This window comes from Rhinolophus sinicus, linkage group LG13 (genome assembly GCF_036562045.2).
Source record: "Rhinolophus sinicus isolate RSC01 linkage group LG13, ASM3656204v1, whole genome shotgun sequence".
Classification (NCBI taxonomy): Eukaryota; Metazoa; Chordata; class Mammalia; order Chiroptera; family Rhinolophidae; genus Rhinolophus; species Rhinolophus sinicus.
In genome coordinates this window covers 46,195,263-46,221,743 of record NC_133762.1, presented here as the reverse complement: position 1 = coordinate 46,221,743, position 26,481 = coordinate 46,195,263, and the positions used below count along the sequence as shown (strand labels likewise).

At 36.6% G+C, this 26,481-nt stretch overlaps 1 protein-coding gene across 2 annotated transcripts in view; it reads right to left on the bottom strand.

The window, feature by feature from the left end:
- Positions 1–26,481, bottom strand: part of PLCB1 (phospholipase C beta 1) — a 680,752-nt gene that overhangs the window by 4,225 nt on the left and 650,046 nt on the right. The gene's annotated exons all lie outside the window — the stretch shown is intronic.

Here is a 26,481-nt window from a genome sequence, read left to right as displayed (position 1 = left end):
TTTTTTCTCCCTCTAGGAGCATTGAGGCAGCTTTTCTTAAAATATGGCCTTAAAACCTTTAACGGATTTCTTTTCATGCTTCTTAAACTTGAAGGTGCACACAAATATCAACGGAAATTTTGATTTTTTATTCTGATTCAGGAGATCTGGGTGGGGCCCAAGGTCTTGCATTTCTCAGCGCCCCAGTGTGATGATGCCAACGCTGCAGGTCCCCTTGGGACACTGATCACTTCCTGTCCTGGCTGTACTCTGAGCTCCCAGTTGTACTCTTTGTTTTGACCCTGGCTATCTGTCCTTCATCTGTCCTTCAGCGCAGTCTCTGGCACTTGCTCTGAGCCCTGGACTCTCTGCGATAGAGACACTGCTCAGGGCACCTGTCCCTCGGTCTTGACCGCCTTTCCTCACCCCATTCTCTGCCTGCAGCTTGAGAATATCCACTACCTCAACTCCTTTGCACTCTTGCTTCTATGCCAGAGAGATTTTGCCAAAGCTTAGTTATTTAATGCACATTTATAATCCCTTATCTGCAATTCTAAAAATCCCCAAAGTTCTGAAATACAAACGTTTTTGGTAAATTTTTGGCAAACTCACTGACATTAACGGATATAAGGCTATTTTTAATCTTCACTTCTGCCACTTCATGTGAATATCCAATGCACAGTCCTGTAGACATTAATTTGTGTGATTATAAATGTGACGCAGGCCTCCCTGGGGTATGATACCCATAGTATACATATCATATTACCTTTCTACAATCAGAAAAATGATGAATTCTGAAAAACAACAGGCCCCAAGAGTGTCAGATAATGGATTGTGGATCTATTTGAATGATTTTTTTTTTCCATAGCAAAAAGTACCTGATAAAAATAGCTTGGCCTGAGTATTAAAACTCACCTGTTCTCCCCAGATATAAAATGTGGGATATTGATGACTACGTTGGCTGGTGTATGAATTCTAAGCCAAAGAGGAAACACGCTATGAGAAGGGTACCAGCGTGCCCTGATGGAGCAAAACCACCATCACACACAGTCCCACCCTCAGTGTGGGGGACAGGCGAACCTCTGGAGCATCAGACACCACAAGACAATGACCAATTCTTCCCAGGTGTCCCAACAATTTAGAAGGCGGTGGGGCTTTTACACCGTCATACTCTTTTACTCGAGTAAAATCTCAGCTTAGTGTTTGACGGTTTCCCTTTACTACCATCCAGACCTCATCATCAATTTGCCTCAATTTTAATACAGCAACAAATGTAGCTAAAATGTTTCTTTTCCAAAGAATGTAGCGAACGGGGAGAAAAGCAAGGGGCTCTGGGTTTGGGGAACAGCAGATTGCAGTTTTCATTTAGGAGGACTGGAGGACCTTCAGCTATAGATCTATTGTTCCTGACCTAGAAGTAAATTTCTTAGGTCATTGGCGGACAAGACCCCATGGTGCTTGATCATACTATTTCATTCATATATATATATATATATATATATATATATATATATATGCCAAATGCCAAATACTTTAACATTTTCTAATAATTTTTAATAATCTAATTTTAACAATTACATTTCTACACCTAGTTCTGATGTGTGGGTTTTACCCCCACACCACCAAGTAATTCTTTGCATCTCCGGCTGGGTGTTCTACAATTGAATTCAATTCTGGCAATATCTACCTGGAGATAACGTCAGATCCCACACGTAAAGGGTTCAGTCCTCTCACCCCCACTCTATTTCAAATGCCAATCAAAGTTCAGGTTGTCACCTGTGCTTCTGACCTACTGGCTATAGTTTGGAGGTTCCAACGACCCCACCTCCCACCCCCATTGGGTGTGCTTAATTTGCTAGCGTGGTTCACAGAACTCAGAGAAACGTTTCGCTTACTAGATTACTGGTTTATCATAAAAGGCTATAACTCAGGAATTGTCTGATGGAAGAGATGTGTAGGGGAAGGTATGGGAAAAGGATGCAGAGCTTTCATGGCCTCTCTAGCTGCACCACTCTCCCCATTCTCCACATGTTCACCAACCAAGAATCTCTTCAAATCCCATCCTCCTGGGTTTTTATGGAGACTCCATTACATGTCATGATCAACATAACTCATTGACCACTGGCCATTGAACTCAATCTCCAGCCCTCTCCTCTCCCTGGAGGTTGGAGGTGGGAGACTGAAAGTTTCAACCCTCTAATCACGTGGTTGGTTCCTATGGCAACCAGCTCCCATCCTTAGGTGCTTTCCAAAAGTCACTTTATTTACATAAGATAAGACACATTTATTGCCTCAGCACTTATGAAATTCCAAGGGTTTCAGGAGCTCTGTGCTGGGAACTGAGATTAAGACAAAATATATACTCCTTATTTTAAATCACAACTTCACAATAGTAATAATTAAATTTAAATTATTATTTTAAATAATTTTTAATAATTGACCCAGTTATGGCTAAATTATAACTTTAGTGGACTCTTCCTTTTATCATGGGTAATAGATGTTACTGTATTCTAAACTATTTTAATAAATTAAAATATTTAATGTATTAACTAAGTTAAGTTAATGTATATTAAATGTTATATATTCCACTCTATAAAAAAGTCACTCATTTATTAATGAATTAATTATAAAATATCATTTATTATTAAATTTTAAGTTAGAGCTTTTCTTTTTATTTATTTTTCCTTTTTATAAATGGAATACTAGCTCATTGTAAGAAAATATGGAAAGTATGCAAAGCAAAGTCTGGCTCTGTTCCCAAAAAGCCCATCTCTCAGGAGTCTAAGGCCTTAGATGGAGTCTAAGGAGTCTAAGCTATAGCCTTAGATGCAAACTCAGATGTTGAGGGGGGAAAGGCAAGTCATGAAAATCAGAGAAACAGGCTGTGTGCAAGGAAGTCTGAGTGGTGGGCGGACATGTTCTGTCTAAAGGACGTTCCTGAAACTCGCTCTAGCTGATGCCTGACAGATTTTTGTTTTTCAAGAGAAGTGAGAAATCCAAATTTTCGTGTAAGATCTCCTGATTTTTTAAATTGTTGGCAATCAATTCAATCCACACTCATGATCCCTACTGGGCTTGTGGAGAGTGTCTAACTTCTATCCTAGCAGATTTAAATCTGGTTTAGATCAGAGGACTCAAGAGATTGGGTCCAACCAGGGAATTTCAGCTTGGATTCCTCCTAATTTTCCCTCCCCACAATCCTGAGCTTCAGATCGTCCTCCACTGGATACCAGGGATTGCTCTTGATCATCCATTTGCTGGGATTCAGGGACATCTCATTTAATTGTCATCTTCTGGTTCATGTACTCAAAATCATGTTGCGTTTCTACTCTGTGCAACTCAAGCTGCAAGTTTTGTGGGAGTGGTAGATAGATGGCACAAATGACAGCCGTTCTTCCCCCCTCCTTGTAATCACACCTTTGTAGTTCCTCCTATCAAAGACTGGAGTGTATTTTTCATCTTGAATCTGGGAAGGCCTTGTGATTTGCTTTGTTCAGTACATTGTGCCAGAGTGACAGTACGCAGTTGGTGAGCCTAGACTTCAAAAGGCCCTGTGTGCTTCTGCACTCTCTGTTGAAAGCTTACTCAGGCGTCATGTGAAGCAGTGGCCTGCTGGAGGAGACATATGACCCACTTATACCCCTCTCTATCACCTCAACTGACTATCAGACATGAAAGTGAAGCTATTATACACCAGCCAGCCCCTAGCTGACCCACCAGCTAAACACAGGCTGGTGGTAGGCTACTGAGATCTGCTGAGCCTGGCCCAGACCAGACGACTCAGGAGCTTAGAAATGCTTATTGTTTTATGCTGCTGAGTTTTGTGGTTGTTGGGCAGCAGTATTGCAGCAATAACTCACTGATATCATGGAAGAATTCAAAGGCATGCCATACATGGTCTGGCTTCATAAAGCACTCATAATTTAATTCAGCAGGCCCCATCTTTTCATTGCTGTGGCCTCAAAACACATTCTTGAGGGAAAATCACCATAGGACAAATAGATCTTTATGAGAAATTTGATTTTGTAGGATATGCCTTAGAGCTTTTCTAAATTAGCACACATGAGCTTTCTTGATCTTAAGTTTATAAGCTATATTTTTAGAAAATGGGCAAAAAAGAGGGAGGAACAGGATCAAATTTAATCTCTAATTTTAAGGCAGATTGTTATATTATACTCAGGTATTAATAAATAAGAGCATTGCTAGACTTTGTTTTATTCCAGGCTGAGTTCTCCAATTTGACGAGTGAGACTCAATTTCTAAATTTCTTTGTTAACTAGATTTTCAAAAGATGTTGCCCACTCATCACTTCTGTGAACTCTGTTAGATAAAAAAGGAAAGGCAATACACTCAAGTTCAAATGTGTTCAGCCCTGCCTGACTGTATTATCAAAGATATTTGCACTTGGGATGGTATTCTACCTCTGACATTTTTTACAACTACCTTAAGAAATAAAGCAAGGATTTTATTTAGTTAAGCAAGATTTTTAGATGTATAAATACACGTGACGATGAAGGAGAAAACAGTTACTCATGAAGGTTAGTTTACAAACAGATACAAAAAAAAGAACACCTCAATATAATGTAAATGTGACATAAATACAAAAAAAGGCAAGTTATTGAGTTATAAAGAGATATAATCAAAGCCACTTTTCTAAGGAAACAAATTGAAACCAGAGACTAATAAGCTACAGTGAAATAACAAAGACAAAACTACTGAAACTATAAAAAAAGAAAAGAAAAAAGAAATGCACAGACAGATATTTAAGAAGTTTTTCATAATTTCACCTCAAGTCCAACTCAAGTCATTTTGCCCAATGAAGTGTATTGGAAACCTTAATATAAAACAAAAAACAATAAAAATCTTCAGAGAAAACCTAGGTAAATAATTGTATAACCATGGGGTACAGAGACCTTCTTAAGCAAGACAGAAAAAATGTAAGCTACAAAGGAAAATTTTATTAGGTATATTTATCTAAATGAAAATAATCTTTTTTGGTAAAAAATTGGGCAAAACCCAAGCAATTCATAGGAGAAGAAACACAAATATCTAATATACTTGTATATATGAGAAGATACTCTCATTAAAAATCAGGGACATGCAATAGCACAACACCTTGTTAAGAGACATTATATGGGTAAAAAAAAAAAATAAATAAATATATATATATGTGTGTGTGTGTGTGTGTGTGTGTGTGTGTATTTTAAAATAGAAATAACATCTGGTGGGAAACTGACATTTTCAATTTTCAAACATTAGGCAATAATCTGATAATGTCTATAAGAAGGACAATGCACACACTCAAAAACAAAACAAAATAAAAGCAACAATAACAAAACCCCTGAAAATGACCTTAATTAATTTTAATCTTATGTCACATATGCATTATCATTGTCTATCACTACACATTTTTGGTGAATCATTTAAAAATAAATTTCAGAGATCATGACATTTTATCCATAGATATTGGACCACACATCTCTTACCAATAAGGACATTTTCCTATATCATGGCAATATCTTAATGATTTTAAGGAAATTAATAATAATTCCTTAGTTTTTATCTAATACCCATCCATGTTCAAATTTCCCCAGTATTACCTCTCCCCAATTTTTCTAGCTTATCTTTCTGACCACAAGTTAAAGTTCATGTATTGCATTTGGTTCTTGTGTCTTTTTCATGTTTCCCACTTGAGTTATTTATTGCTTTCTATTCTTTTATGACTTGGAGTTTTGAAGAATCCTGTTCAATTTTCTTATAGAATGCCCACATTCTGAATTTGTCTGATGATTTCCTTACGGAGTCATTTAAGTTAGTCCTGGACACCCTGCACATCTTATAAACTAGAAGTTAAACCTGTAGGCTCGATTAGATGGAGATTAAACATTTGTTGGAGTAAGAATAATCAATAGGTATTCTTTTATAGCTCATATTGTAACATATTGGTGGGCACAGTATCAGGTGTCACATTATCAGTGATTCTAAGTTTGATCAGTTGGCTAAAAGTGGTAAAGATCAGACCTCAATTTTTGTCAAATATTTTTCCTTTTGCAATGAACAGTTATTCTGTAGGGTGAAACTCTGGATCCACATAAATTTTCCTTAGTACATTTTCATGAAATTGATGATTCTTGCCTATCTTATTGGGAGTAAATGGTAATTTTCTAATTCTTTTTACAGCTCATATTTTTCTGTAAGAAAGAGCTTTTGCTCATCATGTGGAGATGAACTAGCGTTCCTCCTAAAAAGGCAGGATAAGCATTTAATTTTTTTCCTTTAGTTACGAATTTTCTGAGTAAGGAGTTGGGGCAATAATAATTTCAAAAGATGGCAAATGAGCTTTCTTCTTCTTTTCTCTCTCTCTGAAAATAACTATGGGCAATACATTTTAATTTTAATTTATTTTTTTAAATCAGTTACAGCCATTATTTATTTATTTAGTTATTTTTTGAGGTCAAATTCTTCCACATTTGGTCAGTGGAAACCCTCTCAATGCAGACTTCTGGACTCTTTTGACATGTCCTTATTAGTTTTTGAGCACTTGGTTTTCTAGGTATAACAAGATAACCCCAGATACCTCTTGCACTTTCTCTGCCTCAGACCTGGAATCAGCCACTTTTCCAAAGAGCCTTTAGTAGGGAAGGCATTCATAAATCAATCTCTGGGTGCTAAAAGTGCTCACTGCTACCAGACTATCATTGCATTTAGGCCATCTCAGTGAACAGTTATGGCACGTATTTTGAAAAACCATTAGTACATATTGATATTTCAAATTTAAATGTCACAGTATAGATTTTTGTTCTTAACTATTTTGATTTTATATTTGTATATCTGTTGTGTTTGTAATTAATTTTGTATATTTTACTTATATGCTTATATACATTGCAATATACAGAAGTAGTTTCAAAGTTATAACCTATCAATAAATAACCATGTGAAACTTAAGACTTTTTTGAGATTTTTTTTTTACAGAATATATCCCACTAAGGATCCACCATAATATTACTCTGCTAAAATTCACTTGAAATAATTATACTCTTTGCATAATTATGTTACCTTTGATATATACCCATAGGATCGTTTATTTCAGTTTGTTTTCTCATTTAAAAATTTATATTATTTCACTTTTTTTCCTTTCTCTGGGAAAAATTTATATATTTCACTTTTTCTTTCTTTCTTTGTTGTATTTTAAAAAAATTAATTCCTCACAGTATTTAAATTCTTAAAAAATATCTCTGGCTTTTGGGAAATGGAAATGGTAAATGAGTACTATGATTATCTTGCTCAAAATATTTTGAAATTTACTGCTAAAGATTAGGGATAATAATACGAATAACAAGCAAATAAGCAAAGTAACAACAAAAACACAAAAACATCAATAAGACTTAGCGTTTCTGTAAAATAAAATAAAGGCTTCCACTTAAAGAAATATAATGGAGCCACTAAATGTGAACCAAAAATGACTATAAAAACAGGGGAAAATGATTATATTACTATGATAAATTAAGAAAGTCTACACACAGTTGTGTATGTAATGTGATTATAACTACAACAATATTTTCTAAGAATACAAAATTACTTCGAAAGGAAATACTATAATATAAACTGTGTTGGGATTATGAGTATTTTTATTTTTTCTATTTTTCATTTTGATGGTAATGTGATTATTGGCAATGTAATTATTTTATTTTTTAGCATAAAAATAGTATTCTAAAATAAAAATAAAATGTATTATATTTTTAAAAATACAAAATGCTGAATGTAGGATAAAGTGACCAGGAAAATTTTATGAGGAATTATTGCAGGGATCATGGTATTTTAACTTCTACATCATCAGTTAGCTAAGAGTTTATTAAAAACAATGGGAAAAGCATTAAAAGGTACATATATAGAATGGGTGGCTGAGCAATCTTGCAAACCCTCATCTTATTTTTAGAATGATCTCATGAATTTTTACTTCAACCAAGAACAGAAATAACAGGGTCATATAAAAATTACAGAGTGAGGTCAGTCAGGTTACTGGAGGATTGTTGGAAAATAGCATGTGGGAAAACAGGACTACATTATATATCCCAACCATTCCAGTTTTGTTTGTTTGTTTGTTTGTTTTCTGAATTTCCTTAGAATAAATTGCAATGAGAGTTTAAGTCAAATGGCTGAATGGGTGGGAAATTCTTCTACTCCAAACACAGGGACATGCTGAATGAGACAGAACACATACATTTATTAAAATTTATAACTGAGTTTTGATATGAGAAAAGGAAATCCCTATGTCACAGGAATAACAAAAGAATGCAAAGCTAAAAGGCCCATGTATGGCAGAGTAGCTTCTCCATCTTGGGGAACTGGGTTTTAATGTTCTAACAGGATGGGAAATGGGCCTAAGAATTTTGGGTCTTGGAGGGCTGAAAATGAAGTCTTTGCACAAAGCCAGGAGTCTCCACACTCAAAACGGGGATGAGAAAATCATAATCCATAATCTTGGGGACAAGGCGAAGAAGCTAGTGATTCATGGGGCCTATTGGAGGAAAAAAGTCAGCAATAAGGAATCGAAACCCAAACCAACACCACGAATGAGTGCAGTTTCCAAATTCACCTTATCCCTGTGAATGGGTATCCAATGCCAATAAATCGAAGCAAACACTTCTGACTGATGATGTATGTAGAAGTTAAAAATTGAAAAACCCATGGAGTCCCAGCAGAGACACAGATAATTCAGACTGTTTGGATTGTCTACTACCCAAAGCAGGAGTGATCCCCTATAGATAAACAATTCCCACTGAACATGAACTCAAAGCTTAAAATTACAAACCACTCAAATAAAATGCAGCATTTGTTCAACCTTGTAATTCAAGGTTGCCACTGGCAACTGAAATACAAAGAAAATGAGTAAAATGGTGTTCTGTGTATTTCTAGGGCAAAATAAAGAAATACTTCAAACCTAAATAGAAATAATTCGGACAGTTCACACCAATGTAAAATAATAGTTCATTTAAAATAGGTGTAAATTCCTGAGACTTTTAATCAAGTGCTAAAGTGTGGTGTATGCTTATATTTTTGGCGGATTTTTCCTAAATAAATATATTTGTTTGAAAATGATATTAAAATTAATTTTCATTTTTTGAATAAATACCAACTAGACTGTTGAAAAAGGCTAGGGAGGCAATCACAAATTAAACTGCTGCCATATAAGGTTTATATAAGTGGATACTTCATTGAGGGATAGATAAGATTCTCTCTCCACAGAAGGTGCTTGCATTTTACCAAATATGACGGTAGGTAGCTTATTTAACCCCTTGGAATTTAAACCATCTCATATAAAATGGGGATAATAATGTTAGTTATCACAGGCTGTTAAAAGATTTAAATGAGATCATGCATGTTAAGTAATTAACATATTGTGCTTGCTTATTAATTAATTTTGTATAACTTTATTTGTAAAGAGAGGCAACAAAAAGAACTTGCAGCTGAAAACATCAGGAACCCTGTCTACCATGTTTCCCTGAAAATAAGACCTAGCCGGGCAACCAGCTCTAACGCGTCTTTTGGAGCAATAATTAATATAAGACCCGATCTTATTTTACTATAAGACCAGGTCTTTAATATAATATAATATGATATGATATGATATAATATAATATAATACTGAGTCTTATATTAATTTTTGCTGAAAAAGACACATTACAGCTGATTGTCCAGCTAGGTCTTATTTTCAGGGAAACACGGTAATATAAGGACTTTGTTCTTTCCAATTATATCATTTGAGTAGTTATGTGGTCAATACAACACAATTATGGTATTTGTTAGTTTGTCTTCTTGGGATATGTGCTGGATTGTTGTTGATTTTGAAACATTTCTCAACAAATATCTTTGAATATTATCTGATTGGTGGAAGGCCCTTTTGTGCTGTGGAGGATAAAAACTTAGAATCCTCCCAGGGTAACAAGTAATGTGCTTTTTAAATTTTATTTCAAGTCAAAAGCCAAATGCATTCTGACATAGTTCTTATGTGTAAACTTCTCTATAATTCATATATGTCATGAAACTACCTACAGGAGAAATTTGCTCTTAATACAGCAAAGAACATAGACTCCTGTGACTTTTTCCCCAGCTCCATCCTCATCCCTTCTCCACTGTCCTTTCCTCAGCATACCTCTCTTGAAATGCTTCAATTTCCTAACTTAACCCATAATTTAAACCTACTCTGATTTTTAAAAAGGATTTCAAAATGTCTTTTGTAATCATCTTACAGGCATCTAGAGATTAGTGTAGAAACCTTTGAAAGGGACTTTAGTAATTATATACTCAACCCCTCCAAGAGTTAGTAGTATTGGAAGGAGATTTTGGAAATTATACAGTCAAACCTTTTCTTTTTACTTAGCGTAAACCTGTGGCCAAAAGAAGTTAAGCGGTGTTCTCAAAGATACAGCTTATTAATAGCAAAACTAGGCCCAGAACCTAGCTAATTCTCTTCTGCAATAGATTGACTGAATTAATGGCCCCAATACTTTACCTCTCTCTGTAGCCATAGTCTTTGCCTTATGATTTTAAGTCTATCTCTCTACCTCTTGACTGTGAGGTAGTCATGTGACTTGTTCTGGCCAATAGGATGTTAGTAGACACGGCCCAAGCAGAGGCTTGAAAAAGCACCTGTGCATTTTAGTTTTCACTCCTGTTGTTCTGCCATGGTCATGGGAACATGACTGGATTAGTCTGGTAGAGGACAAGATACATGGAACAGAGCTGAGCCACACCAATCATCCCAGTCACATAGCCTAAATCACCAAAGATCAATCAGCAGCTGGATGGCATCCAGAGATGTAAGCAAGTCCAGCTGAGATTAGTAGGGTCCTCTACTTGACCTATCACTAACCACAGATATATGAACAAGCTCACCTAAGATCAGCTACGCTCAACCCAGATCAGCCGAAACCTACAAACTGGTGTACTCAATGAATATTTATTATTGCCTGCCAGTGAAGTTTTATTTGTTACACAGTGTTATTGTAGTATTTCTCCCATGACTCCCATAATTTCTCTCAAAAGTGTGTATGAAATTCTATGGCCTTGACATGGAATGAATTGTCCGCCATGTCCCAGGAGCCAGACTCTTGCTGCCTTATATAAATAACCATTCAGCATCTAAAAGCAAATTACACTATAACGTTAGCCAATAATTATCTTACTTGGTAAGCCACTTCATCTCAGCTAAAGTGTGTGTTCCAGGCCTTGAAATTTTTGTGTCAGCACTTAAGTCCTCTCCTCTTATAGGTGTCTGCCTAGGAGTTTTCTATTTTTAGTTGGGTGCTTTCTGTAGGAAAACTCAGCTGGGACTTGTCATAGCTGGGAATAAAAATGATTGTGAATGAGGAAAACAACTTTGATTTTATCAAAATGATTAATCATAGTCCAGAGACACCTTGTTAAACTGAAAGTTACTATCGTATGTGAAATACCAAAAGATGGTTTAAATCTTTAAAGACCTGTGCTCTGGGCTAAGGAAGCTAAGAGATTTGTTTTATAACTTCCAGTGAACACACATTCAGCACATTATTAACCATCATTCTTTAAATAAGGAAACGGAAGACTCCCACTCAAGTGGTTTAGTACAGAATCAATATCTGGCCACCAAACTCTTGCCTCCCAATCCAGGCCTGTGTCCCCACCATTCCTGGCAAACCCCTCACTCTGTAAAAACAAGATCTGTGAAGATCACAGTATTCCACTATTCTTCTGTGTTTTGAGAGAAGAATAAGAAATAACACTAGTATGTTTTTCTTGCATGTCTAGAATTTCACATTTGCTTTCACAAAGTAATTGGGAGTATCTTTTACTGAAAGTGATGCTGCGATTGGTGTTCCATGGCATGGGGTCTTACTGACATGCTGCCCTGTTTAATAATGGAGTAGGGCTCATGGAAAACAATGACTCACCCAGGTGTAATCAGCCTGGTCTGTTTCTAAGTTCATGGGCTTTTCTATTTGTGTCTGTCATGCTTGGAAGACACTGGCTTTTTACTATCCCCTACATCATTCTTAGCATCTGTTTGTTTGGTCAGCTGGCTGTTTTCCTGTTTGCCATTAAATGCAGTCTAATTTAATCAGATTATTTCTGTAAAGAGTCGGATACTACAAGAAAGAATCAGCAAATGGAAAAATTGAGATAAGGAAAACAATCCTAGCTTCAAAGGAAAAACAAAAATCTCTTGGGCTAGAACCAATTTAGTAAATATTGCTAGTAAATTGCAGGGAAATATAAAACCATAAAAATAATGATGGTAATATAAGGATGGTAATAATTACAATTTACCGAGTGTTTACTGAGTGGCAGGCACTGTTCTTAAGACTTTTCATGTACTAACCAATTTAATACACGTACATTAATTTTCAAATTTCTAAATTCAAATATCTATGGGGCCCAAGAAACAACATAAATCTGTGAATTAGGTTTTGTATAAGGCAATAGAGAAATACCAAGAACTGTGGCCAACTGGAATTGTATTGCATGTTTAAAACACTCAAATTAAAAAATGTTAATACATACCAAGAGTCAAATAAAAGGTTCAATTTAGTCTGCAAGTTACCGGTTTGTGGTTCCTGATTTAGCTACACTATGAGGAGGAAAGGCATGATAGTAAAGGGTGATTTATATCCACTGGAGAGAGGCTAAGAAAGACAACACCAGGAGAATCCCATTCTCTCAACCACATAAACCCTAAAAGAATAAATGAAAAGCCTCAAGTCAGTTGAAATAAAAGGTTTTTCAAAAGCTATTTTTATTTATTTATTTTTTTAAGCTAATTATTTTTAGATGAAGTGTGTATTTCTTTTCAATCAAGTGGAATGCCACCAGCAGGGAAGGATTGAACTTACATTATGAATTTAATTCCATACTGAGTCACATTAGAAAGAAATGTCTGTAGTTCAGATGGTGCCTGCAACCATCTCAGATAAGTGGGAGTCCCAATGAAATATCCTCCTTGGCAAATCTTGGGCTGGGATCCTTTAAGACATACTGTAAGTGGTCTCTGAAGACTTATTCTCATTGAGGCCCCACCCTTGCGTGGGCCTCCCTTCAGATCAGAATCTCCTCATCTGCACACACCTTTGTTTTAACTCCTTTTAGGACTTGCCAAGCATAAGTTATTACCCAACTTAAGTAGTAGCTAAAACCGCTCTTTTTTTGATTTACAGCCTGTGCATCACATTTGAAAAAAAGGAGAGCGGCTTTGTCAAATGTCCTGGAATGAACTCAGCCATATCCTTGGAGAACGCCCTTCTCCCGATCACCTAAAATTAGTTTTGGTTTTTCTTTTACTTTTTATAAATGTATATTTCCAGAGTGGTTAGCTGTAGTAGGATTTTTATCAAGATAATTGATTTTGATGCTTAGGGAGAGAGGATTTCCTAATTATAGAGTCGCGCCTTCTAAATATGATGTTTAGCCTTCTGCTTAACTTGCTGTGGGTTTTGGTTGTCCATTTACAGCTTCATCTGAGAGGCAAATAGACGTTTGTTCTATTGGCCTTATGAGTGTTTTGGGAAGCCTGATTGCCATGCCTGAATTCTCCGTCCAAGGTGAAGTTGGAAACTATAATGGAGTTTCTCGGAGAGAGCAAACTGAAACAGGGCCAAATAGAAAGGTAAACGAAGGACTGGGAACAGGCAGGAACTATGGTGATTGAGGAGGGTGTTCCTCTGTTGCAAAAAACAGCTATCTGATCTTGCCAGCTAGGTTGCTGCCACGTGTATGCCCAAGGTTGCCACATCTGAGTTTTCAAAAGAAGCTAGCAATCTGTATTTTCATGTTAAACCATCTGGTTTGTCAATATTGGCACCTACATTAGAAATGTAAAAAAATGGTTTTCCAAAGAGGGGAAAACAACAACCACCACAACCACAAACACAACAATACTGTGGAGGTCAATTTGCAACTTCTGGAACATCTGAGTAATGTATGAGGTCGGACAATTAAGTTCGTGAACTCATCCTAGAAAAAGTGCTTCACACTTTGTTGCTGAATATCATTATGGTTATCTTCTAAGTACTCCCGTTGGGAAGCTTTGCACTGATGCCAGCGCCTAGTCCACCCTTCAAAGCAATTTTGGAACTCTTTTTCTGGATCGGCCGTCAGAGCTGTCATATTACCCTTGATGTCCTGAATGTCATCCTTTCAATATTTCCTTTATCTTCAGGTAAAGAAAGAAGTCATTGGGGGCCAGATCAGGTGAGTAAGGAGGGTGTTCCAATACAGTTATTTGTTTACTGGCTAAAAACTCCCCCACAGACAGTACCCTGTGAGTTGGTGCATTGTTGTGATGCAAGAGTCATGAATTGTTGGCAAAAAGTTCAGGCAGACTGAACTTTTTCACGCAGCCTTTTCAGCACTTCCAAATAGTAAACTTGGTTAACTGTTTGTCCAGTTTGTTAAAATTCATAATGAATAATCCCTCTGATATCAAAAAAAGTTTAGTAGCATTGTTGCAACAAGTTTGCGAACTTAATTGTCACACCTCGTACACTTTGGGATTGTCTTTGGACTTGATAGATAACTACCCCAAAGTCTACTGAGGCCTCCCCTTTCAGGGATGGGACTCCATCCTCTTTGCTGTGTGAAGGAGACATTACCACATTGTGCTGGTGTCCTGGATCTTTGACAAGGCACTCATCTCTGGGAAGAAGACACTTTAGTCTAACCAAAGATAAGCTTTTGACTCTATTCTAGTCAGCTCCTCTTGAAGGCACTTGCTAAATAATTTGGGATGTCCCCCTATTTTTCCATTTCCTCATATCAAAGTGGTGATGTGACTGTGCTACATCCACAGGGTTTGGAATGAGACATCTGATAAACCTCATTGCAAGGTGTTTTTATAGAAATGTTCCTTTTTAAGTCTAGGCCAGATCTTTGTACTGATGGATCGCCCCACTTTTTGTTTTCTAAGTGGTCTGCAGAGGTCATTTGGAAAACAAGTGTTTACTCTACTGACTTTATCTTTACGGTCTTATATGAGTGGTAGACAAGTTAGAGTAATTCTAGGCATAGTAGATTTGAATTCCATTATCTTGGTCTACATTGCAGAACATGACTAGTTATCCCCCAAATTTACTTGTGCTCTTTCATGGTGTCTGCTGTGCCTGGATGGCAGCTGCCTAGACAAAGACAATGTTTGTAAGCCCTCCTCACTATCTTTGTATCCAGGGGTGGACATGTGACCAGTTCTTGCCAATGAAATGTCAGGGTGGGGATGTTCAGAGGCATCTCTACTGTCTCTTTCCCTTTTCCAGCAGGGCCCTAGACGATACAGCTACATTATGAAAATAACCTGATTCTCTAAATTACTATGTGAAGCATGCTGTCCACCAACCAGAAATACCAACAATGAACTGTTATGTGAAAAACAAAATCTCTTGTATGAAGCCAATGACATTTTGATGCTCCTTGTAGTAGTATTAGTAGTAGCTTGTAATAGTAGTTAGTGTTGTGCTAACCAATACATTCTCACATATGTAGTTTGTGTTGTGGGATTTACATTAAAGTTAGGGGAATGATGAATATACATGTAGGTTTCTCCTCTTTATGATTCATCTTTATTAGCCAAATTTTATACCATAAAGATGGCCTCTTAAAGTTGCTTGGGGCTTATTTGGTTATTCTAGATTTAAAGTAGAATTAGAGAATAATCTTAACAATAAATCTTGAGTAGCTACTTTATAGCTATAAGAGAAAAAGAGCTAGTGTTATAAAACCCTGGGGTTCCATCAATCTTTATCTATTTGTTTTCTATAAGGAAAATGCAAAAAGGGGGAAAAAAATCCCTTTTCTTCCATTGCTATGACTGGATTAAAGTATATGTAGAACCTATAGGGAACGGCTATAAAGAAGTTACTCTTATAAGGACAGGAATGGGTGACTTCAATTAAGTATTATTGCAAATCAATTGTAAGACATTATGCCCTATTCTTTGGCTTAGATAGCAGGCTGGAGCTAGTCAGCTAAATCTTACTTTCTGCTGCCAGCTTCCCATCAGCTAGCCATCGCCTGACATCGTACAACTCTACGGTTGCTTCTTAAAACTTGTGTGATTTTTTTTCAACTCACCCAATCTAGGGGTTTAAAACCCCTTCTGATGGATCATAGGCATCCTTACTTACACAGGGATAAATGGCTTTAGGGAAAGCTACTGGTGACAGAAAAGTCTAGTAGGTTCTATCAAGCCTATTCTGGGTGGTTCTCAGTTGCCTTGCTAGCCACAGAGCCATCTGAATCCCAGATCACTGTACCTATGCCAATGCTTGCAATACTGAACTGGACAGCACATGCCAGTGAGTCACGGCTCATTTACTCACTTTTTTGTCTTTAATCCTTCATATATTCATTGATTTATTCATTCATTTATCCAAAATTTATGGAGTGCCCTTCTATGTACCTGGCACTGTAACTAAATGCTAGGCATAGAGATGTGAATGAGAAACAGCCTTGGTTTGAAGGAGTCCCCAGACCAGTGGGAAAATGTGAAACATAAAACAACAATGTGAGATGCTGATACAAGTACTATGATAAAATTATAGCCAACATACAGTGGTAGCACAAAGGAGGAAGTGATCACCTCTCCCTGGTATCAGAGAACAGCAATTACCTGAGACCGGAAGTACTGGACACCATTACACATCACCTGCACACCTGTCCAGGTGACTGCCACTTCACTGTATCAAGGACCCGTCCATATCATTACCCCTTACTCTCTGTAGCACAGCCAATTTTATTCCAAAATAACTAAAAAAGAAAAAATATGAGTACTCTGAATTGTTTTTTTTTTTTTAAAAAACACAGTGCTATTTTGCCTAATTGTACACTAAGTAGATTAAAACACCATAAAAGTTCGAAATACCTCTTGATGGAACAGAGACCAGTGACCTACCAATAATGAAAAGCATTATTACGTGCACAACTTTTACAGTGCTCTATAAAATCCCAATCAGAAAAACCTATCAATCTAATCCCTATCTCTGAGGCCTTACCATGAATGACCATCTTTCAGTATATGTCAATTAAATAAATGTGACAGAATTTTCAACTGTGGATAAAAGACTCCAACCTCCAGTTGTCTGACTTTTTCAGAGGTGGAAAAAACTTCTTCTGCTGAACTCGTCCAGTTAGAATTAGACAGAAAATGTATTTCAAGATATACTTTCTTTATCTGAAGAATGTAACCTCCTTCTTTTGGAAAGAATGGTTCAACACAGAAATGATTTGGGCAGGAGCAAGCACAGTGTGCAGTTACATGGAGAATCAGCATCACCTGGGATCTTGTTAGAAATGCAACTTCTCAGGCCCACACCAAACTGACTGAATCAGAAACTCAGGGAGGCGGCTCTGTCATCTACGTGCTATTAAACACTCTGGTCGAGTATAATGAATCCACAACTTTGAGAACCAATGCTTTAGAACTTAAGTTGGCAGGTGATTTTTACGAGTATATACATGAATTTTTGAGAATCAGTCATATATTTAATGAATGGGGCTTGCCAAAAAAGTAGTGTCAGATTTGGAAAATATTTTATAAACTTCAACACACTTCCTTATTGTCAAGATGCATATATCAGATACCACGTACCGGGTTCAATGCCATGGAAATTGGAATTACTGAGACTGTAGCGTTATAATCTAGGGGAGCTTCTCATCCAGTTCTGAAGCTAACGATAGAAGTGATTGTCACTGCCCAACCTAGAACCCTTTTGGACTGACCTTCGTAATGCAGACTGACCTAGTTCCAACTGCCTGCTTTTTCTAGTGGAGAGCACAGCTGGCTACACACTAGCTGGCATATGTATACCCCTGCTCCCTTACGCTTTGCATGGAATAATCCTAAAATGCCTATTCTAAAGTATCCCAGAGTTGTCTAGTAGGATTGAGTACAAACACACTGTATATTGGCTGCCTTGCTTTTCTTGCCACACTTCCCTACCCCCGACCAGTTTCCTGGGCTCACTTCTCAGAAGCACTGCTTGTACTCAAATCCTTATCTCAGGGTCGGCTTCTGCGGGAACCCAATCTAAGACATTAACTTAGTCTGAGTTTATTTAGCTGGCGTATATTAGGTGTAAAAATCACAGGAGTTTTCTCACAGTTTATAGATTGATGTGCCCTAGTGTCTAATTCATGTTGATATCATTTGACTTGCTTATAAATTACTTGAGCTGAAGATTTATCATAAATCGCTCAATGCTAATATTTACATTGAAAAATATCTATCCATCCCTTTCTGAATCTATACAGACCTAAGTGGCTTTAAAGAAACCATTAAATTAAATTCATGCAGCAATCCAAGTAAATTTGAATTTGGATATCTTTAGGTTCCTGCTATGTAGACCTTAACCTTTGTGGTCATGTATAACGTAACAGGAGTCTAAACTGCTGTGAAAGTATTTCCTTGGAGAAGAGAAATTGATGTACAGGAGAAAAGATAGGCTGTGGCTGAAATGTGCCCAGCATAACGATGATGCATGATGTTTTCTTCCCTCTTCCTCCAGCAGCATGTGGAACAGAGGGATAAACCTAAATGCCAGTCGGTTCTGGTGTTTTTGTTACATAACATTTCAAGTGAAAGAAAGGCTGTCAAGAAAAATTATGCTAAACATTAAGATGAATAAATAATGTATGACATAGTGAGCATATTCAAAAGCGTTTTATCCCTTCAAAAGAAGACCAAATGTATTCCACAAGAGGAAATATGTTATTGCATTTAATAGAAGAAATATGATATAATGGTATCTTTAAGAAATGGCTTTTGCATTAAATTAATAATTGAATAGCAATACCAGAGATGTATGTATGTTTAAAGGTAAAGGCTTCTGCTTTAAAATAAGGATATAATATCTAACCATCAAAATGTATATTTTCAATGTTTTGCTAATAAATCAAAAGTTAATTGACATTTTTCCTCATTAGCTTGCCTTTTAATCAAATGCTTTGTCTCAAAGAAGATGACCCATTTCATCAATTAATGAATTATCCTACGTTTACATCTCAAATAAACAGTAAATTCATCGTCCTTTACTAACAGTTCTTGTGCCTGGATCACGTTACTAATATAAATACACAAATTAAACTCATTTCCTTTATACAAGTATGTTTCTATTTCATACTTAGGAGCCAAATGCAATCAATGTTTTCAGAAATGTCACTAATCAAGACATAAAACCTGATTTAAAATAGTCTTTTGGATTAAAATATAATCAGAAAAAATGGTTATTTGGATTTCTTTCCCCTTTACTCACCCATAAATTTCTATTCATCTTCTTCTCCTACCCCCCTAAAATATTTATTCTTATGTCTAATATTTATTTAATAAATCAGTAACCAACTTCTTTGGAAAACATAGAATAAATTTGGAAATTTGTCTGGCAAGTCAAACATGGACTCTTTTAAGAAAGTTATGTCTACCACGAGGTCAAAATAATGAGTTGAAAATCAAGCAACTGATTGAAATTGTTTAGTTTCTAACTGAACTTGAAAACCAATTAATGGTTATTCTATCAGTATATAAACTCTTCCCATGAGTTCTCGTAAGATATCAGGAAAATCATGTTCAAGAAACAAATGAAAACACACTGATAATATATTAATTTCTCGAAGAAAATAGGCCATTAGATGCTATTCCTTATTCATCCAGCTTGAATCCCTGAGGAGGTGTATGATTACTTCAGTTAATCATTCAATTAACTAATGAATATTTATTGAACACCTACTAATAACGTAAATGACTTGCTCTATGGTGGTTGGCTTGGGAAATCCTGAATAGTATATAACAGTTATCTCTGAAGAATAGACAACTTAAAATGTAGAAACTTATAATTGGTGAGCCAAGGCAAAATTATATAACAACACAAGCTATGCATACAAGATGAATTGCCAAATCAGTATGTATGGTTCATCTGGGAACCTTGAATCACTGTGGGGAGACCAGCCTCTGAGTTAATCCATGAAATCAAAGCCTCCAGTTACCACACATGAAAACAAATTGCCAGTGTCTTAAACACAAAGGTTTTCTTCCACTAGGCTCTTAGCAACTATTCTGTAATAGTTGTCAATAACAATGTCCATTACTATGAATATTTACCGAGCATTTATTATATGCTGGCATTAGGTTAAGCGACTGGCATGGATTATCTGCACAGAGAACCTCTTGGAATTCTCGTATTATTCTATGAGGTAAATACTAGTATTATTTAATGGCAAAGCGACACAGCTAGTCACACAGCTGGTAAGTAATGAAGTCAGAATTCAAACTCAGTTATTCTTACACCACAGTCTTCAATTATGTATAATAACCTTCTCTCCTACCAAGCATTAGCAAGAAGCCCACATATTTATATTTTCTCAGTGACTCACTAGAAAGCTGATGGAAACTTTTATATAGAAGAAAAGAATAACAAAGGCAAAATGATACATATTATCGTGGTAGAGTGCAGAACAGGATATTATGTTCTTTTTTTCTTTCCTCTCCTATTCCCACTGTGTTATCTAGGTCTTACCACATTCAGATACACATTTATTCAATTGAATAATCCATAACCTTTGAAAATATTTTACTTGACTTCAGTTTGGAGTCTACACTGGAAAAGAGACTTCAACAAGAATTATCTGACCATTCTCAGAATTAGGAAGGGATTCTGAAAGTGTCCAGAGAGATTAAAACAAAATGTTCTCCAACGCAGCTGCATGGAATAACATCACTTTATAAAGGCTTGCTACTCCAAGTGTGGTCCTAAGACCAGCAAAATCACTTCAAGCTCACCTCAGACCCACTGAATCAGAGTTTGTATTTTATAAAAGATCTCCAGGTAACGCACATGCACATTAAAGCTCAAGAAGCATTGAGTTTAAAGATATTTGTTATGATTTTCTTAGTGTAGATATAAAGAGTTAAGCTGAAAAAGTTTAGGTTGTGTTATTTGGAAATATTTTCTGTTCGTCAGCAGATGTGATTTATGAGAAAGTTCCAGATTTGGTGCTTCTTTCAAATGAATCGAAGTTATTGAGCCAATCAAGAATGGGCTTATTTTTCTTAAGTGCTGGCCTTAGAAATGGATGAACCAATTAGGAATAGGAAAGGGGTATTTTCCCAGATACAGGTTGTGTGATGAGGTTACAGTAAACAAGAGATTGGTGCAGATACAAGGATAGTCACGTTAAGTGACCAATGGAATAGACTAGGTAACCCTGAAAGTGGCCCAGCATGTATGGAATTCTGATCTATGAAAATTCCTCAATGGGGATGGCAAATCAGTGGAAAAAAGAGGAATCCTTTGATAAATAAAGCTTTAAAAGATGGCTATTTATATAAATAAATGTGAACTTAGCACCTCAACATACACCATGCATAAAGATAAACTCCAGATAAAGATTTAAAAGCCAACAGCAAAACTTTGAAACTTTTAGAAGACAATATTAATAAATATATTTCAGACTTTGGGATAGATAAGGATCACTTTAAAAAGCCTCAATAGCTAACAGTAAACATTAAAACAAAAATTAAATACTTAAAATTAAGAAAGCTGTCAATCAAATGACACCTTCAATAAAGTGAGAAAGAAATTATAAAGTGGACAAAGATTTTCACAACATACACATCTAACAAAAGCAGACAAGTAATTGCTATAAAGCAGTAAGATAAGAAAAATCACCCAACTTAAAAATGAGCAAAGATACCAATAGGTATTGTACCTGAGAAACACACGTGGCCGAAACCAAAGGAACAACAAACAAATAAAATGAAAGGATGATCATTCTCTTCATTGATCAGGGAAAAGCAAATAAAGACCACACTGCAATACCATTTTATACCGAACTTAATGGGAAATACTAAGAAGTCTGACTTGAAAATTAACTGTTGGAAAGTGTCTGGAAAGGGTCTCTCACATACTGCTGAGGGAAATGCAAACTGGTACAGTTAATTTGGAAGACAATTTAGCATCATCTTGTAAAAGTAAAGATTCATATTCCCCATAATACAGCAATTCCACACTTTGGTGTACAACCAAGGAAAACCCTTGAACAGAATTTGTGTACTAGGGGATATGTGCAGAAATGTTTATAGACGATCTTCTTATAACAGCAATCAACTGAAAAATTCCTATAATGCCTATTGATAGGAGAGTAGATGAATAAACTGTGATATATTCATAGAATAGAATGTTAGGAAGCAAAATAAATGAGAGCCACATCCAACCATATATATAAATCATATATAGATATAACTAATTTTATTAAAATGTTTTTATTATTATACATAGAGAAAAGTGCATAGAAGTGTGGTAGATTGATTTAAACAAAGACCACACTTCTTTACTCCTCACTTGTCACTTTTGTCAACAAAATACGGCAAAAGTGACATTGTCCCAGTTCTGAGTCTATTTCTCAAAAGGCCTCCTGTGCTTCCACTCTTGCTTTTTGAACCATGTCACCAGCATATGAATAAGCCTGGATTGCCTACTGGCAGATGAAAGGCCATACGGAGAGACCCTGTTGTAGAACTAAGATGGCTAAGGCCATCTTAGACCAGCTAAATCCAGCTGACCCCCTAACTTGGAAGGGGGTCCAGTCAAGTTCAGCAGAGTTGCCTACCTGACTCTCAGCTGACACATGAGTGAGACTGGTTTAGACCAAAAGAATGTTCCTGCTCATCAACTTGTGACCAATATTGAATGCTTCTTATTAAAACAATAGGCCACTGAGTTTGGGGGGTGGTATTTGTTATACAAGAATACCTGATACAATAAGTGTATGGACTTGTGGGTTTTTTTTCCACAAGGTGAACATACCTATTTAATCATCATCCAGATCAGGAAAGAGAATATTACCAGCACTACAGAAGTCCCTCTCTTACCACATTGCAGTCACAAGCCATCCCATTCCCCACCCAAGGTAGCTATCATTTTAACTTCATATAAATGTAATAATATTGTGTATACTTTTTTTGTGTCTGGCCCCTTTTCATGCAATATACTGTTTGTGAAAGTCATCTATTATGTTGTGTATCACTGTGGACTGTCCCCTCTCATTGCTATATAGTATTTAATTGTGTGAGTGTATTATACGCTATTTATTGATGTAACACTTGATGGACATTGGACTAGTTCCAATTTAGGACTATTATAAACTGCAAGTATGAATATTCTAGTCTGTGTCTTTTGGTGAAGATATGCACATATTTCTATTTTAAGTGAAAAACATACAGTATACTTCATTATGATACTTTTACATATATTATCATACTTCAGCATGAAATGTTTAATTTCATATGATGCCATTTTATAAAGTTAAAAATAACTAAAACCAAAAAATAAAATATGTGTTATGTAAATATGCACATGATGTGTATATACACATGCATATAAATGTATACATGCATACATACACATATAAACATACATGTATATATAATGCATGCATATATCTACTTGTATACTTATGTGAATATAAAGATATAAGAATTATACATACAAAATTCAGATTTATAGCTACCTTGGATGATAGAGGGTGGAGAGAGAGAGGCAGAGCTACTAGATGGGGTAGAAATTAGTGTTCCAGTTTTCGTGTTGTGTAATTATTTCATAGATATTTATTACATTATAAGTAGACAAATATGGTCTTGCATGGACCAGTGAGAAGGGTGTGCCAGGATTATTATGTATTCGGTTCTGTATAACTGATGTCTATTAATGTGTAGAGCCACCTAAATAAAGTAGATGGTTAGAACTGAAGGGTCCCAAAAAGTCACCAATCTATGTGGCAATTTTATATTTGAAAAGACCGAAGATCACAAGGTTTAAGAGACTTGGCCAAAGTTATTCATATATTTTCATGATATGAATCCAGTCTGAACAAGTGAATTTTAGAGGTGTTTTGTTTTTTTTCTCTATGGTTTATGTTTGGTGTGAATTCTGTTTCCTTACAAATGCCCCGTTCAGATGTTGAAAACGTTGCTGCTGTAGTCTAGTTTCTTAAAATAAAATGTTCTTGCTTTCTTCCACTTGAAGAGTATTGTTTCTTCAGATCAATGTTCTGGACTTTCCTGTTAAACTTGCTAGAAGGCAGAATGGGGAAATTAGAAAGGCGAGTTGGTTTGTTTTATTTTGTTTTGCCTGTACTGTCATGAATTGCAGCATATTTCTTACATTTCTTAGAAGTTGGAGGGAATCCTAGGTCTGGAAGTGCTGGCAATTTGGAATAAGTTCTGTTGCAGCTGTGTGAACTTGGCCTTTATAGATTTCCCTCTCAACTTTAAATCAAGAGGGGGATTTGGCTACAGAATTACAATGGGAATACTGGCATCAGTTTTCCCATTTCTTATCGCTCACCCACGAGCACCACTCAAAATACATTCTGGCCTTCCTTTCTCTCATGAGATGATTCCCTAGAATTGGTAAGGGTGGGTGTGGCGGTGGGGGGACCTGACCACTGCCATCTCTGATTTCTGAAATGTCTGACTCTCTTTTCCAATCATGTGCTTAAGAATGCCAATAGGGAAACATTTCCAGGTCAATACTACATTTTGGTCGCTTCCCCTTAGTGATCAGATGTTTTTGCTATTTCCACAACAGAGAGAAATACTAAATTCACTGTGCACACATCACTTAAAATTTCTCCTCTCCCTGTGATGTTATTTAAACTTTTCCTGCATATCAATTAGTTTGAAATAATAAGTCTTTAGGCTATCCATTAATTGCTGCACTGTAGACATGATCTGTATTTAAAATTATACAAGGAAAATTAAGCTGCAGCACGAAGGAGTCTTGGCTAAGAGTGAAGCCTTCTTAGCCCTTCAGAGAAGCGAAAGGAGATAATGGGGACAGGGAATACACAGGAGGCTGCTTCCCAAGTTTGTCATTCGCCAGCCTGAGATGTGAAAACAGACTTCTCCAGCTGTAGGCTCTTCTTCCCTGCTTTTCAGTTTTCATTTTGAATTCTTACTGTATTTGGTCATGCCGAGGCAGAAGAAAACGGTTGTCAGCCAAATGTCCTTTCCTAGTAGAAATTTATTATAAATAGTCTACAGGCAACTCAGCTTCATAATGAATATCCCTCCTCCTCCTCCCCCTGCAAAAAAAAACCACGTCTAGGTCTGTAATCTTGGTTAACCTTGTGGGAGGCGAAAGGGCATGGACAGAGGGAGAAGGGGAGAGAGAGGAGAGGTGTCGCAGCTGCTAGCCCTACCCCAGTGCCTTCTGTTTCGCAAAAATGGTGGTTTTATTGGAAGAAACATCACTTGTTAGGAAGAAGAGGTGGCAGGACTCCCTGCTGCTTACTCAGAGCCGCTGGAGTTTTGGGGTTGGGGAAGAGGGGTTGTAAGCTTTCCTCCTTCCCTAGTCAAAGCTCTAGGCTGTGTTGAAAAATGCCCTCTGACTTCTGTCTGACCCAGTCCCACACCACTGAATAGTAATTGCAGGAACTGAGGACAGTGGAATTGATTTTTTAAAACTGGAAAGAGAAAGGAAAGAGAGAAAAAAAGTTTGAAAGTGACTTATGGGTGACGTTTTTCATGCCCTCTCTACCCAAGAAAGTTTAAGTTTATGGATGTTTATTTTGCCTTCGTGTGCCCGTCCCCTTTTCTCTCTGTCTTCTTGTTTTTGCTTCACCATTATTAATCATTCTGACTTCAGGTCTGGCTAAGTCATGTATTGCGGAGTCGCTCTTGCCCTCTAGTGGTAAAATGGAGCATTAACTCACTAGAAATGCTTTACGCCAAGTAAATGTTGAGAGCTTTCCGAGAGCATTTTTTTTGTAGAATAATGCTTTGGCCGGAGCGCACACAATCACATAAAATGTTTCAGCACAGGAGATTGTTAAGGGGCAGAAAGCATCCCATTCTCATTTAAGAGATTCACATAGCAGTGAGAGAAGCTTTCTAGGGAAATGTTTTCTTTTCCTTGCGTGTATTGAATTTATCCTTTACAGGCTGTTATCCGTAAGTCTTTACATTTTACTCAGCAGTACGGTCGTTCCCCCCTCTTATCTGGAGTTTCACTTTCCATGGTTTTAGTTACCCGCAGTCAACTGGAGTCCAAAAATATTACATGGAAAAGTCCAGACGTTTTAAATCCATACATTTTAAATTACACACCCTTCTGATGAGTAGCACGGTGAAATCTCACACTGTCCCGCCCCATCCCATCCAGGTTGTGAATCGCCCCTTTGCCCAGTGTCTCCACACTATGTACACTCCTGATAGTTACTTAGTTATCAGAGAGAGAGAGAGAGAGAGATAAGGACCGCATTCACAGAACTTTTACTACAGTATATTGTTGCAAATGTTCTATTTTATTATTAGTTATTGTTATTAATCTCTTACTGTGCCTAATTAATAAATTAAACTTTATAGGTCTGCATGTATAAGAAAATACATAGTATATATCAGGTTTGGTACTAGCTGCACTTCAGACACCCACTGGGGGTCTTGAATGTAACCCTTGCAGGTAAGGGGGAATACTGTATGAGTGT